General features: G+C 49.8%; 1 protein-coding gene across 6 annotated transcripts in view; it reads right to left on the bottom strand.

Annotated features, from left to right (window-relative positions):
* The window catches only part of OPCML (opioid binding protein/cell adhesion molecule like), a 335,118-nt gene that overhangs the window by 135,341 nt on the left and 182,883 nt on the right, over window positions 1–16,894 (bottom strand). The window lies entirely within an intron of this gene.

The following is a 16,894-nucleotide window of genomic DNA, read 5'->3' as shown; positions in this document are numbered from 1 at the left end:
GTGCAGCTCTGCTGCTCGCAAACCTGAGGGCTGCTCCCACTTGCTGCAAGTCGTGGGTGTGCAGGAGGCCTGTGGAGAGGAGATAGGCTGTGGGCTTTGTTCAGAAAAACCAGCAGACACCTCGGTTTGGAAGGAACAGGAAGCATTGCCCAACCTGGCTGCCTCCACCTGCCACTCACTCCTGCTGTGTTTGGCCCCCGGGGGCAGCTGGGCTGGAATGCCAGGCAGGAGCTGCTAAGCATGGCCTGGAATAGCCTGGTGTTAAGATGGAGCTTAAAATTCTCATAGCAAGACTCACACCTGGCTCTTCGTGGACCTTCAGTGGTGGGGCCATTGACCATGAAGTGCTTGGCTTTGCTGTGCCAGCCTGGGAACCTGCACACAGCCCATTCCACCTCCTCCATGCTGGACCCCCTAAGAAACACATCCCACACTTTCACCAGCTCTTTATCGTAGAGAGAAGGTGCTGGCAGCCACTTTGATAGAATCACAGAGTCAGAGAATGATTTTGGTTGGAAGGGACCTTAAAGATCATCTCTTTCCAACCCCTGCCATGGGCACCTCCCACTAGACCAGGTTCCTCAGAGCTCCATCCAACCTGGCCTTGAACACTGCCAGGGATGGGGCATCCAGAGCTTGTCTAGGCAACGTGTTCCTCGTCCAAACCCCCACGGAAAGGCCTCAGAGCAGACACAGATCCTGACACCCCAACCAGCCACTTCTCAACTGCATCAGCCTCCCAGAGGCACAGCCCTCGTGGACTTTACACAGTGCTCCTAAAAATACTCACGGAGCTGGAGCCTGCTTCTCTCCCTTCCCTTTCCTTCCGTCGCTCCGCTGCTATTCCCTTTCATCCTGTTCAAAACCCCTGAGCTCCCTCCTCCATCCATCCCCGCCAAGCAGCTCCCTCTGCGCGGCCCCTCGCCAGCGCCCTGCAGTTGATTTAACCTCTGTTATCTCTCTGATTAGCCCCGCCATGGAGCAGATAGTTGGCTCTTATCAGCCCATTAAAGAGCCAAAGAACGCTGTTACCAGTTTTTTATCTACAAAACGCACACAAAGCCCCGCTGATTATTCTATTAATTTGTTAATGAACCTGTCTTGCCAGACAGACTCTCAGCGCCTTTGCGAGGTAGGGGTAGGGAATTTTAATCTTTCTAGGGGTTCGGGCCCTGGGCTCACAAGGTTTTTCAGCTCCAAACTTCTGTGGGATCTGAAACAAAAAGTTCAGCCCCGTTATCAGCTGCCAAACACATCTGTGAGGGTTCAGAAACTGTTCCTGAGCGGTGCTGCTGCTAAATACGGACTAAGAGCAGCTCTGAAAGCAAACACCAAGGCGGGGCTTGCTGCCCATGGCAGCACCAGGTCCAAGCTCTGCATCACCCATTGTATCACTGAGCTAAACCGACCTGGAGATGATGCTGGGTACCAGCACCTTGAGCCCGACTTTGAGGAGTGCCAAGCACCCAGACTAACTCAAAATCCTCAGTTTCCCAGTCAGGAGTGCCAGAGAGAGCCTGCGCTGCCACCACCAGGGGTACAGGATCCCCCTTGGGCTGGAGAGACTCCCACAGTCCTGCTTCTCATGAAAGACAGAGCCAACAGCACGAAGGGAGGGACGTCAAAGCCTCTGTCTTGGACCTCAGGTTGGACATCAGGAAGAATTTCTTCACTGAAAGGGTTGTCAGGCATTGTAAGGGGCTGCCCAGGGAGGTGGTGGAATCCCCTGGAGGTGTCCAAGGAATGACTGGATGTGGCACTCAGTGCTCTGGGCTGGGGGCCAAGGTGGGGGTCAGGCATAGGTCGGACTCGGTGACCTTGGAGGTCTTTTCCAGCCTAAATGATTCTGTGATTTTCTGACCTGACAAGGCAGGTCTCTCTCCTTGCCAAGGACAGTTCAAAACCTTCCAAGTGACTCAGAAATAATGAGATATTAAAAATAATATATTTGAGGCTGCTTTTGTCGACCCTCTGAGCCGCTGAGATTTGCGAGTGCACACTCCCTTGCTATGCAGGAGCCTTCCCACAGCACCTTAATGCCTCCCAATCTTTAATATATTTACTCTTGCAACCCACCTTGTGCAGAAGTGGTGATATTACGACTGCAGAGAGACTGGGATGACACAGAAAGACAGAAACAAAATGAGAGATTCGGCCTAAATCACCTAAATCCTGGGCTGGTGCTTTAACCACCAGCCTGCTCTTCCTCCCTTACAGCTGCTTGTGGCCAGAGCTGCTTTTAACTGGGGAAGGGATGAAGAAAAGACCCAAATAACCAGAAAAGCATGGTGGACCTGTCCGGACTGTGCTGCATTCCTGGCTTGCAAAACACATTTGTCTCCTTGGCCCACCTCATCCTGAACACAAAAAACAACTCACTTGCTTTTCGGTTATTTTTAGGCAAGGATAGCTGGATGCTTAAGTACTTCTAAAGCTGCCAATGGCACAACAAATTAAATGCATAACCCGGGAGCACTCAGAGGATGAATACATTATGGACAAAAGAAACATGTCATCACACCCACACACAGCTTTGTTTACTCTGCATTCATACATGACTCTGTTGTCACCTCCATCCCTGACTCCTAATGATAAAAGACAAAAGGCAGCGAATTCCTGCTCAAACCCCCAAAGTCTCCATCTGATATGCACAAATGCAATTTGTCTCCAAGCCTCCCGAGGCCCCTGGTCGAAGGGAGATGAATACAGAAAGAGCTGCAGGTAGGACCCAGCTGAAGCCCTGCCACAGAGGCTGGACTAGGAGCCAAGCCCAGGCATCCAAAAATTTGGGACCAAGCTTCCTGAGAATGCTCAGACATTTACATATCTGGAAGCAAACGATTTCCCATGGACACTCAAGAGCTGCCACTGTTCCTATAGGAACCTTTGCTATTTATCGTGCCGTGTATTTCCTATTCACGCTCCTGGGTTTCAGCTGTGCTCTCCAAATGAGCCCTCCTGTTTTCATGCTTGATGTAAAAACCAGACCTGATACTACACGAGAGTTTCAAAGCCACGTCACCTTCATTAGATCAACCACTTGGAGCCTCCTCATCCTTCATCCTTGACTCCTCTGAAATGAGTAACCTCATTTATTATCACGCATTTTGATGCCTCGCCCCAAGTTTCCTCTGATACATCCCCAATTTCGGGGAAGACTTGGAAGTTTAAGTTTCTTTAAACCAAAGCATTTTGAAAGCAAAGCATCCACAGCACCTGGCAGGGCACGGACCAGCTGGGCCTGCAGGTCTGCTCCATCTGCTGCTGGCGACGGTTTTCCAGGTCAAAGCACGTCTGCATTGCACAGAGAGGAGACAACTCGCATTGTAAGGAGGCCAGGGGAGCTCTGCATTAATGATCACCAGCATAAAAGCACAGGGTCCACAGATGAAAGGAAAGGGGGATGTGTGGGAGACAGGCAGGTCTTCAAAGAGACAAAAATACTCATTTTGCACCCAAACACACTCTCTCGCAGATCCTCAGGGAAGGTCTGCGGAGGAGATAACACTGTGGGAGGACCAAGCTCCACACAGCCCCTGTGGCAGGACATTTATCCTTGACTCTCTCGGATTCTCATACCAAACAATGTGTTTTGAGCCCTTCCCTAAGGGAAAGGCCACAGGAATCCCAGCTCACCACATGTTTTCGGTTCAGTTCTGGGGAGTGATTTAACAGGACACACACTGGGTAAAAAAAATCACCCTTCAACTAAGCTTTTTACTAGCAGAGAGTCCATTTATAGCTCTCCTTGACAGGTATTTTGCATATTTTTCCCCCCACCACTACAAGGTAACACTGTCACACAAAGACAAACCCACCAGTGCAGTTTTGAGCCCGATGGTTTCCTACAGCTGAGCACAACTTGGTGTCACCTCCTGACTATGGACATAAGCAATAAGTATCAGTAACAGCACATGAAAAGGAGCCGAGCTGGAACACACTGGGGGGGGAAAAAATCTGGGAAGGGCTTATTCTGCCTTCTGCAGTCTGGTAAAGGGAACTAAACCTCCAAATCCAAGCCTTGTGTCACCGCACAGCTCTTCCCCAGAGCATCATCCAGGCATCTTCACCCCAGAGGACTTCTCACAGCCCAGGATCCTCCCAACAGGCACTGTCGTCCTCTTCCCTGCCTACACCTTTCTGTCTAACCAGTGCTTGGTATTTGAGTCTAAAGGTTAATTAAGTGTGGCTGCAAGAATGAAAGGCCACAATCAATTACCGGGCCTGCTTGTCCATTTGAGTCAATTTTTAATCATGGTGATTTGGTATTTTGGGAGGCGTGGGGTGAAGAGAAGGGCGAAATTCTCTTTCTTTCCTCTCTTTTTGAAAGGTATTTATTCGAGCTGGATAATTCCCCTGTCTCCAGGCAGACAGAACGCCTTCCCCTGGCACTCACCACCTTCCCTCGCCTTCCCTTTGTTTCTGCGCAGTGCTCCAGAGATGAGGGAATAATGCAAGAAAAACCGGATCCAGTATATTCCCACTGCAGCTTTCCAGGCCTGATCCTCCGGGTTTTACTTGCCCTGAGACTGGAGAGACTGGAAATGGACCCTGCACACTCAGGTGAGGCAGCACATAACACACGTGCTCCCAGACCCTCATCTCCAGCAGCTCTTTGAACTCTGCCCAAAACTTGTTTGCTCCAAGATACACAGCTCCAAAAGGCTGCCCACCGGGATTAAAGCTCCCCCCAGCACTCTCCAGGCAGCATTCCAGGTGTACCCTGTCCACACTCACATCATATGCACACAAGGTTTCCGGACATGACCCTCCCACTCCCCCAAAAACTCTCAGTGCCATCACCCCAACACTTACCTACACCCACACCCCAAACACAGCACACTACCCCACCCCTCAAAAAGCTCCTTCTGCCTGTTGAAATAATTAACTATTTAAAATGCAAGCGGTGCTAATCGCAGCAGCCCGGGCTGTGTTCTCATTACCCGGGATCAATTCCTGTTTAATATTCACCTCCAGGGGCGGATGTGGCTGGAACGAGTTGCCGATTTCTCTCGCGCTACGCCAAAGCTAATGAGTGGCTCCTGCTATTGTAGTGCAGTCACTCTCCTGTAATCAGTCAAAATAACAAGCAACAGCACCTTCCAGGGATGCAAAGTCTTCTACATAAATATACATGGACAGTCAGCCACACCAGTGGACTTCAAATCTCAGTGAGCAATGGCCAAGGCACAGCCCTGCCCCGGCTCCTGCCTTAACAGGGCATCACAGCTCGACCACATCTGGAAGCTCCTCTGGATTCAGAGCATGGACAGCTATCCCTGCATCCATGCACAGACATGCTCCCTGGCCCTCACTATCTTCAACAAATGAATTCGCCCACCTTAAGAATGATCTGCACAGTCATTCCCAAAGAATTCCATGTGTGTTGTACTGTGGTAACTCACAGCCCTGAGAGCCAACTGTCCTTCAAACCTCTCTCCATGGAAGAACACAGAGCTCTTACAAGATATTATCAGGGAAAATCCACCCTATCTGCTCCCTCCGAGGTGTTTGCTAACAGATCTTGCATGGGATGTGACTAACTCCCACTTCCCTCTCCCACCTGAGCGGAAAATGGACCTACCTGCTGCTCATGTGACTTTTGTAAGCACTGGAGGAAAACCAACCCCATTCCTCTGGGAAAAGCAGCCTCACACATCGAGCTGATGGGACCATCAGCGAAAAATGGCACGAGCAGGACAACTGGCCTCACTCGTGGGGATGCGAACCAGCGTGGATACCAGACCCCCTGGGACTGGCCCTGATTAGAAGGATGAAATGGTGAGACATGGAGAGTACAGAGGAAGAGAGTGTGGATCTCAGCAGGGCTGCAGACATGTCACACGCAGGCCAGCAGACTCATCCATGTGGAGATGCCAGTGCCACGTCACCCGGGGACAAGCGAGCGTCGCTTCTCATCAGCCTTTCTTTGCATGGACAGGTCACAGGACAGCAGGAAAATGGGAGTTGGCATGAAGCTTCATCAAATGTCCAAACAAGCCTGGTTTTGTTCCTTACCGGCAATTAAGGGCAGAAAATTAAACTGGAACCTTCGCAGTGAGCCGTTGTCACCTCGGCGGGTGACAGGGACCTGTCCCCGGCCAGCACCACTGGATGGGAGTGACCTTGGCCTTGGGGAAGGCTCCAAAGGGAGAGGGAGAAATGCCCACCAGCTCTGCCCATCTCTAGCCATGGCACTATTGATGGAGCAAAGGGATATTGTCTCCCTGGTGCGTGTCCATCACCTCCCAACAGCTCACAGGGGAGGAGGAAAACCACCGATGTCTCAAGGCAGTTTCCTGGCCGAAAATCAATAACTAGTATTAAAAAATGGATCCAGTTCCCATTGGAACAGACTGCTCAGGGCTCTGCCATAATTCTGCAGAACAGTCAATATTTACTGTAAGTGTCTCAAATCAAGACTGAGCTTCGATTTAGTGAGATCGTTATTGTGCGTTAATAACATGCCAATTGATTATTAAACATATTTACCCTGGGTATGAAAAACAGGCTACGAGAGGAAAGGGCATCTGATGCAGGAACAGGATGTTAACTGGGGAACTTAATTGTGCAGAGCTGCATTAGCCAAATTATCTCTCTGTCGTTAGGAAACGTTTTATAAAGGCATTAAAATGTTGCAGATAGAGGAACGATACATGAACATTCCAAGGAGCTGGGCAGGAGGACAAACAGCATCCCATCAATGCCTTGCCTGTGCCCACTCCTCCCTCTGCACTCTGGAGGATTCACTGGTGCCCCCAAAAAATAGAGGTGAAAGGCTGGGAGCAGCTCACAAAGTAACCCACCTTTATGGACAACCTCAACATCAACTACTCCAAGCCCCTGGATCCTGTGTTTCTGCCATCAGAGCACTCGTGAGAGCTTTGTGGGGTTCAAAGTGATGCATGGCTGGGTGCTGAACAAGGCTTTCTGCTGCCTGAGGATATTCAAAATGTGCCCACAAATGTCACTTCAAGTAACACTTGCGGCTCAGCAGTCAATTCTCACTTTTGAAAATACAGGGAAAAGTCAATTTCTGGGTGTTTTCCTCCTGAATCATACTCCTCTTGCTGAAAACCCAGCATAACCGACAGGCCTTGGTATTTTCCTTGTCCTTTTTCCACAAGTTCTTGATGAAATGTAAATAATTTTCAACTTTGATCTTGATGTTTCCTGGCTCTTTCTGATTATGTTTCTTCCTTAACAATCCGAGTCGAGCTCTCTCCCGCAGTAAAGGCTCTGTGCTCCCATCTGCACTGCACAAATTACTGAGCAGCCCAGTGCAATAGCTCAGAACAGGCCACTCTCTTCCCTAGCAATAGAAATTATTTCCATTTGGGGTAATATATCCTCCCGCTCGATGGATTGCTGCTCACCAGGCATTCAAATTTTGTTCATCTCATGCCACAGGGCGATTCTGAATGTACCAAGCCCAGGTTGCTCGGCCACGGGATGCTGATCAGATTGGTGTTAGGGGCTTCCTGAGCAAAATGAGGATTGGGATGTACAGTCTCCCACCTCTCCTGAAGCCTGCGGAGGTTTAGGTGGAAGGACTTTGTTTGGAGCTGCCCAAAAAAGTGTAGTGCAGCACTGGGGACCTGCAGAGCTGGGCTTTGCACTCCCTGCACATTCACTTCTTTGGCTCCACGCTGAGTACACTCATTATGTTTGGGCTACTGGGCACATTTTACATACAGCTGATAATATTAAAAAAAAAAAAAAAAGAAAAAGAAAAAGTGCAGAGATCTAAAGCCTGATTAAAAAAAAAAAAGGTAAGAAAAGGGGCAATTAATTAAATTCAGACTTAAAGCACACAATGCTCTCCAAGAAGGAGCTCTGGTTTCATGCCTGCGTGCCCCACACGTTGCCTGCTGCACCCCCCATCTGCCAGGCCTGGGCACAAACACCAGCACTCTCCACATCTGGTTTGATCCTGGTCTCTGGGTGGCGAAGGAAGGCTGGATAATTCATGTGTTCTCAGAGGCAGCGAGAGAAGAAAGGTATAACTTGCCTTCAGGCTTCCCACCCCTCCTCCTGAGACACTCCTGGCTGGCACTGCTGCAAGACTTTCTACTTTCTGCTCTAAAAAATGTGATTCTCAGTGTCCTTTGTATGGGGCATCTCGCAGGGACCCCCCTGCCGGTTCCCCCTGGCACACCGAGCCCCACCAAGCTGACAAAACCACCTCCTCAGCCCCCCGTGCTTTCAACCTCTCTATTCACCTAAACCCGTGAATCCTGGCAATCCTCAGTGCTCTGTCAGCACCTTTCATCAGAGGATTTCAGAGCATTTTCCAGACATGAACAGAACAAGCCTCCCTACTCCCCTTGGGGGAGGGTAAGTAAGATTAAAATTAATCCCAGTTCAGGAAACTAAGGCCTGGGAGGCGAGGAGAGGGAAGATAAAACAAAAGCAATGCAAGAAATCACAGTGGGTCCCCAGTGCCTTCGATTTACCTTCCGCTGGTTGAACTACAACAGCCAGACCTTGAAACACAGCCACGAGCCCCAGCAGCACTCTGGGCTGAACAGAGACCTCAACCCTGGGTTGAAGAGAGACCTCAACCCTGACTCCTGCTCCCCCAAGGCCCACTGGCTCCTCTCCAGCGCCTTCCCATCCCTGCCTCCCTGCCCTCCAGGGAGGCTCGGGAGAGACACGGCCGTGACAAGCTCTCCCGAGATGCATGGGCGCGCTTGCAGAATATGACTTTTTGTCGCGGTGTTTGATGGAGAGGGAAAGTTTCCCCGGGAAGAGGCGGCGCTGCAGCAGCCCCCGCCACTGCCGGAGGGAAGGTGACGGATAGGGTGGCGGATAGCTCTCCGTTTACCTCTCCTGTCTGCCTGACTGCTGCTGGAATGAAGATAATCTATGAGCAGCAGCGTGCATCAGCACCGCTCTCTCCCCCGTATAAATTAGGAGGGCGAAGCCGTATTGAAGGCAGCGCTCCCCGAGCCTTCCTCCTGCCTGCCCGCAGCATTATCCATCTGGTGCTGAAGGTCAAAGAAGCCTCCAAGAACAGGATAAGCACTACTGAGAAGAGGGTTACACTCCATCACGTGCAGGGTGGGGACAAGACGAGCATGGAAAGGGTGCAGGCGTCCTGCTTTGCTGCTCTCCCTTTTTCCAACCCTACTTCCACCCAGGCTGCCATCCTGGTGGGAGCATCAAGAGGTTCTTGGCAGTGCTGCCTGCAAGGGTTGGGTGGGCTCATCAGCTCTCCAGCTCTCCACTGCACCCCATCTTGATGTGCTGCTCTTGACCCAGAGGACCAGAAATGGTTTTGTGCCTCCTTTCCAGAGAAAGGAGCCTCCAGGAGTGAGAGAACTCAGGGAATACAGCAAGCTGCCATGTGGGAAACACAGCTACTCAGGCAAGAGGAGAGGAGGAATAAGGCATAATAGGAAACACTTCTGAGACCCTAAGGAACAGCTTTGATAGCAGGAAGCGTCACCACTGATGTCTCTCTGGGACCACTGTCTCCACACCCATGGAGGGACACCTGGAGCTGGGCAGAGGATGAAACCCAATCCAAGCAGAGCGAGGGTCTCCCGCACCACCAGGCTTGGAGGATGTGATTGATCAGCCCTGTTGACACGGTCAATAACCTCATCCCTCTTTTTGACATGGTCGTGATGGAAGAGGAGGTCGGAGGGTGTTCAACAGGCCCTGAGGTGACTGATGGTCAGGAAGAGTCAGACTCCCCCCGACTCCCCGCCCCAAAGTGAGCCTGGCCCTCATCCACCATAAAGGTCCTTCCCTCCTAGGAACTTGGCAGTGGCCTTAATTCATCTGCTGAACAACTTGAAGTCATTGCCAGACGTGAGCTGATCGAATCATCAAACCTGCCCTGGATCTTTCTCCCCTCCCTCCAGCACAGCCACTGCCCAAAGCACCACCCTGCACTCAGTGCTTCCTTTGATTCATGGTTTTCCTAGACGAAAGACACTTATTCCTTGCTTGTTCCCCTCTGTGCCATCTTGCAAGCCATGGTGCTGAGCTGCTCCTGCCCAACTGGCAGAGGAGTGTGTGCAAAAACCAGCCCCGTCCCCCTTTTTTGGCATATATTTCTCTCTCTCAGCCAGTACAAGGGTTTAGCACACTGGGTTTTTACAAGCCCACGGTAAGGAGAAGCAGGATGGCCTGAGGAAATCCAGGCTTGGTACTTCTGGCATTTGTCTCTGCCAGTCAACAGCCATAATTGGTCCCTGCTTTAGGGAGGAAAAAGAAATAACCTACCTCCAAAAACACCTCTCCAATCAATAAGAATTTGTCCTTTGCATCTGTGGCACGGTGGCTGGGGGCTCCCTGGAGCTGTTGCCAGCCTATTTTTCTTTTCTTTCTCTGGCCCATCATTTAAGTCAGGTGCTGAGCTTCACCTCTGGACCCTCTCTCTCCCCCAAGCCGATCAATAACTAACCCTCTGCTAATGACCTTTCCATCCCTCTGGAGGAGCAGATCCGTCAGAGAGCAGGGATGAGCCAGGAGCTTGCTCATCCCTTCTTGGACAGTGACTAATTGCTGCCATTAGATGCAGAATTACAGACAAAGAATGAAGGCAGGGAAATGACTGACCCCATGTTTAATGCAACCGGTGTCCGAGTGTCCATCGCTACCGCAGTGCTGAGGGAATGACAATGCAGCAGGGAGGCCAAAGTCCTCTTGGGGCCAGCCCTGGGCCAGCCCAACTGCACATCCAAGCTGGGCCAGTTATTCCTTACTGGAGGGAAAGATGTTGCTGGTATCAGCAAAGTTTCCCCCTGGCAAAACACGACCTCTCTCACTCAGACTGAGTATCAAAGACTAGTTAAAAATCTCCTGCAGAGCAACAGCGGGCATTTCTCTCCTCCTCAGACTCATTTTGAAGATCTCCAGCACAACACAGAGCACGGGCAATGTTTTTCCCCTGTAGCTGAGCTGCTTGTTTAATCACCAAGAAGCACACACTGAGGGGTACGAGGAAAAATCCTTCCCTGTGAGGGTGGTGAGGCCCTGGCACAGGTTGCCCAGAGAAGCTGTGGCTGCCCCAGCCCTGGAAGTGTCCAAGGCCAGGTTGGACAGGGCTTGGAGCAACCTGGGCTAATGGAAGGTGTCCCTGCCCATGGCAAGGGGTGGAATGAGATGATCTTTATGGTCCCTTCCAATCCAAACCAGTCTGGGATTCTATTAAAATGCATAAAATCATCATGCCACTTAAAAATAAATAAATACCCACAATTGCTTCACCAACCCCTTTCTATATTACAGCTGCTCTCCAGACATCTCTGAGCCCAAACACATCTCACCCTGGCAATGAGACCAGGATGGACACACAGTCCCACTGTGACCAGTGACACTGCTGGAGACTGGGACATACCAAGGGCAAGTGGGCAGGTGCTTTTTACTTATGCATGGAGAAATCTGGCTTGGAGAGTCACTGGAAGAGCATAAACAAGCAATTCCCACCAGTGTGGAAAGCAGGGAGAGCTTTTTATTGCTGCTGTCGTCACCACTGCTGTTTTCCTCCCTGCAAACCCCAGGCCAGACTATCCCTTTTTGTAAAGCAAGTCTCTGATATGGAAAATTTCAGCAGCTTTCAGCGCACAGCTGAAGCAACATATTCCCATCTCAGCTTGGCCTGTCTGTCTTTATGCATCTGATTGAGCCTGAAGATCTGCACTTCTGCCAGTTGCAGCTTTGCTTTGGACTCTGAGTCAAGTTTCTGTATGCTGGGTTCTTTTGTGGGGGATTTCTAAGCCCCGAACTGCCAAGCTCAGAGTGAAACAGTCAACGCAATTATTCTGCGCTGGATCAAGCCCAGCCAAAAAGCAGCAGGCACCTTTCTGCCCGCTCCTGGTGGGTTTAGACCGTGAATTTACAGAGGAATCAGTGCACATTGTATAGCTGAGCATCAGGATTCTATTCAGCTCAAAGTAGGTTGGTAAAATACTGATGGCAGCAGCCCTGCCTGGCCTCTTTATACCTGATTTGAGCAGGAGTAGAGGTGGCTGGACTGATGCCTCGCACTAACTCTCGCTCCAGGAAAATCCCTCTGGGCTGTCAGGCTCAGAGCCCATGGGCCCATGACCCCCTGGACCTGCCACTGTAGTGTCCCATCACCAGCCACGCCTTGGGGCTGACAGGCACAAGGCAGTTTGGGTCCATGAGGGACCAGAAGAGGAGGTTCCTTTGGGATTTGCTTTGCAGTCAGGAGCGGATGGCTCTCATGTCTTTGTTAGGATAAGAAATGACTGGTCATCGGAGTCAGAGCAATTAAGAAGAGCGATTACCATAACACGCTGCATCCTTCTTCCCTGTCTGCTGTCTTGCCTAATTTCCCAATTCCACGCCTTTCCTGGGAAAGCTCTCATGGAGCTTCTCATGTGAAGCTTTTAACCCATCACAGGGGCTTTCCCCCCCATCTCCTCTGCAGCTGCCACCCCTCACTTCTCTCCCTGCCTCCTGCACCCCTCTGCCAGCCACACTGAACCATTGCAAAGCGTAATTCACCACATCAAAAAGAAAATAAGTCTTTAGCACCGAATCTTTTCTCCTGGTGCAGTAAATATTCCTCAGGGCATCACCTCCTGCACTGCCACCGCACATGGCCCCTTTGGCATCACTCTTGCCTCAGGCCCTGTTCTAACAAGGCAGAAGTAAGTGAAGGGCCATATTTTTGGGTTTTTCTTTTTTTTCCCCAAAGCCATTTCAGGTGTCCCTTGTGGGAGAAGAATGCAGGAGACATTTTCTAAATATACACACCCATATCTTTCTCAGGAGCGATACCATCGGCTGCAGACAGAGACAGGAGGTACAACTGCTGAGACAAAGAGAGATTAGACAGACAGACAGACCAAGAGCAGGAGAAAAATGTGCATTTAAGACGTGATTCACCTAGAAAGACTTTGAAGTGCCTTGAGAACAGAGTAAAACTTTGCAGCATCGTGCTCTCAAGTGCACCCACTCCACGCTCACGTTTATCAGCACGCCCAGTGGAATATTAAACCTGGCTAAAAATCCAAGCAAAAATTCCCTTAGTGTAGAAGGAAGCAAAGCACCAGACCTCCTTGTAGCCCCCCTGCCTTGCACCAGCAGCTCAAGAGCCGCAAAAGCAGGATTCATTCCCTGCACCTAAAACAAACTACATCCATCAGCACCAGGATGAGCGTCCACGTCCTGCATCCTCTGTGATGCATCACTCGGCTCAGGAGCGGCTTTCTCAGAGACACAGCAAATATGTCCAGCAAACCCAGTCACAGCTACACATGTATAAACCACCAATCTAATCTCAAAGGCAGATACAGCCTTGTTTGGGAGCTGTTTTGGCACAGATCAGAGGGCAGTGTGGCACAGGGGGATGGGAACATGCCCATCGGTAGCACCGGTCTCTGCCCTGTAGCTCCTGCCAGGAGCTGATCCTGGTGATGACTGATCCCAAGATTCACAAGCCAGTGAAGGATGCTGAAGTGAAACAGTTGCTATCTATCCCGGGAAGCCTGAGCTGCTTCCCTCCCACTACCCAATTGCTATTCACCGACTGCTCACACAGAGTGAGGTTTATTCTCTCCTTGATTGGCACGCACTTAATTAACGCTAATGGAGCACTCACATCACGATCAAGGAGAGACTGAACCCCAAAGTATACTAAATCTGAAGAATTACAGCAGAATTCATGGCCTAATTACAGTGTATTGTTGAAATACTACTTAAATACAGTGATTATTAAAAGCATATTATTGATTGGGGTTTAACTGCTATGTAAATAAATCTAGTCGAGGCAAACTGAGCTACAAATTCATTACTCAGCCGTAAATCCTCAATAAATATTTTTTCATAGAATCAGTTGTTGTTTATTGTACAATAAATGTCTTATTAAGTCAAAATTAATTGTGTATTTGGGGAAACTTCATTGAAGGCTCCCTCCCCCCTCTGCCACACGGGCACTTTGCCAGATGTCCCTTTAATATCCCCCTTCCCGGTTACCTGCACCCCCCGGGACTGGTGGGGAGCAGGTGCTGTGTCTGCCTCGTGCCAAGGCAAATCCAACTGGAATAACGTCGGGAAAGACGTGGCCCAGCCATCTGCAAACCCTGGCAATTAGCAAAGCTCATCAGCCACCTCCTCCTCTCCCAACCTGAGCACCCCAGATCCCACAGGGTCCCCCCTCTTCCCACGCTCCCTCCTGCAACGTGCCAAGAGCACGGAGAAAGTGGCCAGTCCTGGCAAAGCAGAGCAAAGCCCAGCAGAGCTGGTCAAAAAAGTAAACAATTTAAGCCAGAAACAATGAAATTTTAATACACTTCCCATTTCTTCCACGACTACAAGCAGCCAGGCTCCAGAGCTGGGTGGTTTTTGCAGGTCCCAGCAGATAACAAAGAAAGAGTATGAATTCCTCTTTGGGCATGAACTATCATGATGAATAATAAATAAAATAAAAAGCAGCAATATTTTGCATCTACCATGAGCTTTTCATCTGTAGAGCTCAAAATGATTTAGAACAAAAAGTAAGTGTTAGAGGTGTTAGGAAAGCAGAATTTCCTTCCTCTGGGAAATCTCAGTAGTTCAACATTTGTTTTCATCTTGAGATAGGGTGAGAAGTTGAAAGGTTTTTCTGGAATCATCAGTTCCACAACGCTGAAATTCAGAAATGGGGACTTTTTTTTCTTTGTTTCATCAAACCTGTGCGTTGTACCAAACTGCATTTGCAATGTTTTGATGTACCCATTTCAAACAAAAATGTCTTAGTTTGGATTTTCTCCAGGAAAGGAAAAAAACTGCAGCATAATAGATGCTCCTGTTTCCACCCTGTTCCTACCACCACAGATGTAAATATCAGCAAAACCCAGATTGTTTATAGAAAATATTTTTTTTTTTCATTAAAATCCACCCAGCTCCAGGATTCCTAAAGTTCATTTCACAGATGAGGAATCTGGAGGGTCACAGAGGATGGACTGAGCTCCCACGGAGCAGGAGTACATTAAATAACATAAAATCACAGAACATCCTGAGTTGGAAGGGTTCCACAAGGATCATGGAGTCCAACTCCTGGCCCTGCAGAGACACCCCAGCAATCCCCCCTGTCCCTGAGAGCATTGTCCAAATGCTCCTGGAGCTCTGGCAGCCTTGGGGCTGTGACCAAACCCTGGGGAGCCTGGGCAGTGCCCAACCACCCTCTGGGGGAAGAACCTTTTCCTGAGATCCAACCTAACCCTGCCCTGACACTGCTCCAGCCATTCCCTGGGCCCTGTCCCTGCTCACAGAGAGCAGAGATTGGTGCTGCCCCTCAGGAGGAAGCTGCAGACTGCTGTGAGCTCTCCCTCAGTTCCCATTCCCAGATAATAATTCCCATCCTCGTCTGATCTGTCCATCCCAAGAAGGAGGAATCGCTGCCTGCGCTGTGTTTTGTCCCAAGCAAAGGCAGATAAAAAAAATTACTTTGGTTTATACACAACACCACCAGGATGGGAAAGGCTGAATCCATCCACTGGAGAAAAACTAATGCTCTCATTAGAAAACTTAATTATTAACATCGGCCTCCAGTTATTTTCCCTGACACTCGTTTCATTTCTGCCTTCTCTTTGCAGACCCACGGCACACACTCCCTGTCTGCAGCCACACCAGTGACTGCTGTATGAATTTCCTTTTCCACCAACCCTCCTATCCCCGGGGAATCGATATCCCCTCATTCCTAATGCCTCAAACAAACAACAAGCCCCCGTTTCTGCCTCCCGGAGATGTTTGCAAAGGGTGGGTGCGACGCAGAAGGAAACGAGACAGGGACAGGACAGGATCATATATATTTTCCTTGACGTACCATTTATTGGAAACACATCAGTAGCTTTTCCAGAGCTCCTGATGGAGAATTGATCGCTGGGTCATAAAACTAAATCGTGGTGCTCATAAGAAGAGTAAACACAGGAGTTGGTGGAGGGAGATGGCAGCAAGGGCAGAGCTGCAGAACCAGCTGCCTCAGTATCTGCTTAAGGTCTCCAGGGATTTGGGATGAATTGGATCAGTGCTGAGCTTCCCCTGAGAACCCATAAGTCCCTAAGTAACCAAGTGCACAGCCCTTTTGGGACACCACCAAAGTGGAAACGACAGATGTCTACCAAAGGTGCCCACTGCATCAGGGCAGGACACATCCAGGTGCCCCCATCACCCTCCCCACCACTGGCAAGCTGTCCAAGGCAGCACATATGGATGGGGAAACATGAAAGGCAAGGAGGAAAACTGCTTTTTGCCTCCACTTCCCTGGCTGCCCGAGGGGTTGTGCACATTTTGCCCTCTCCTCCGCGAGACGCGTGGCCCAATTACACAGCAATCAATTTTGGGAGCACTGAGGAGATAATGGAGTGATAAGGAACAGCCACTGCGGATTTGTCAATAGCAAATCATGTCAAACCAACTTAATTTCCTTTTTTGACGGTGTAATTGGTCTCATGGATCGGAGGGGAGGAGGCAGCAGATGTGATATACCTTGACTTCATTAAAGTGCTTGACATCGTCCCACGTGACATCCCCGACGAGCGAAGTTGGGAAGAGAAGCTCAGGCAGCATCAGGGGTGGAAGTGTCATCGGCTGAACCAACGCAGGGAATAGCTGCCAAGCATCTCCCCATCACCAAGGAGGGCATTTCAAATGGCTTCCCCTTGTCTGCCACGGGCCACAGTCTATTTGCTTTATATTTCAGCGGTGATGGGGATAATAAACAGAAAGTGTTTGAGATCTCGCAGAGAGGAGCCTGGAATGCTCCAGAAGAGAGGATCAGAATTCAAAATATTCCTGATAAATTAGACAAACAGCCAAAAAAAAAAAAAAAAGAAATAAGCGAGATGAAATCCAATAAAGACAACTGCAAAGTAATACACTCAGGATGAAGAAATCAAAGGCCGGGTGGACAGCGGTGCTGGGTGTGCAA

Source organism: Neopelma chrysocephalum, unplaced genomic scaffold (genome assembly GCF_003984885.1).
Source record: "Neopelma chrysocephalum unplaced genomic scaffold, ASM398488v2 Primary Assembly neopelma1_138, whole genome shotgun sequence".
Taxonomy (NCBI): domain Eukaryota; kingdom Metazoa; phylum Chordata; class Aves; order Passeriformes; family Pipridae; genus Neopelma; species Neopelma chrysocephalum.
The sequence above is the reverse complement of the archived record's forward strand: the minus strand, read 5'-3'. Positions and strand labels throughout refer to the sequence as shown.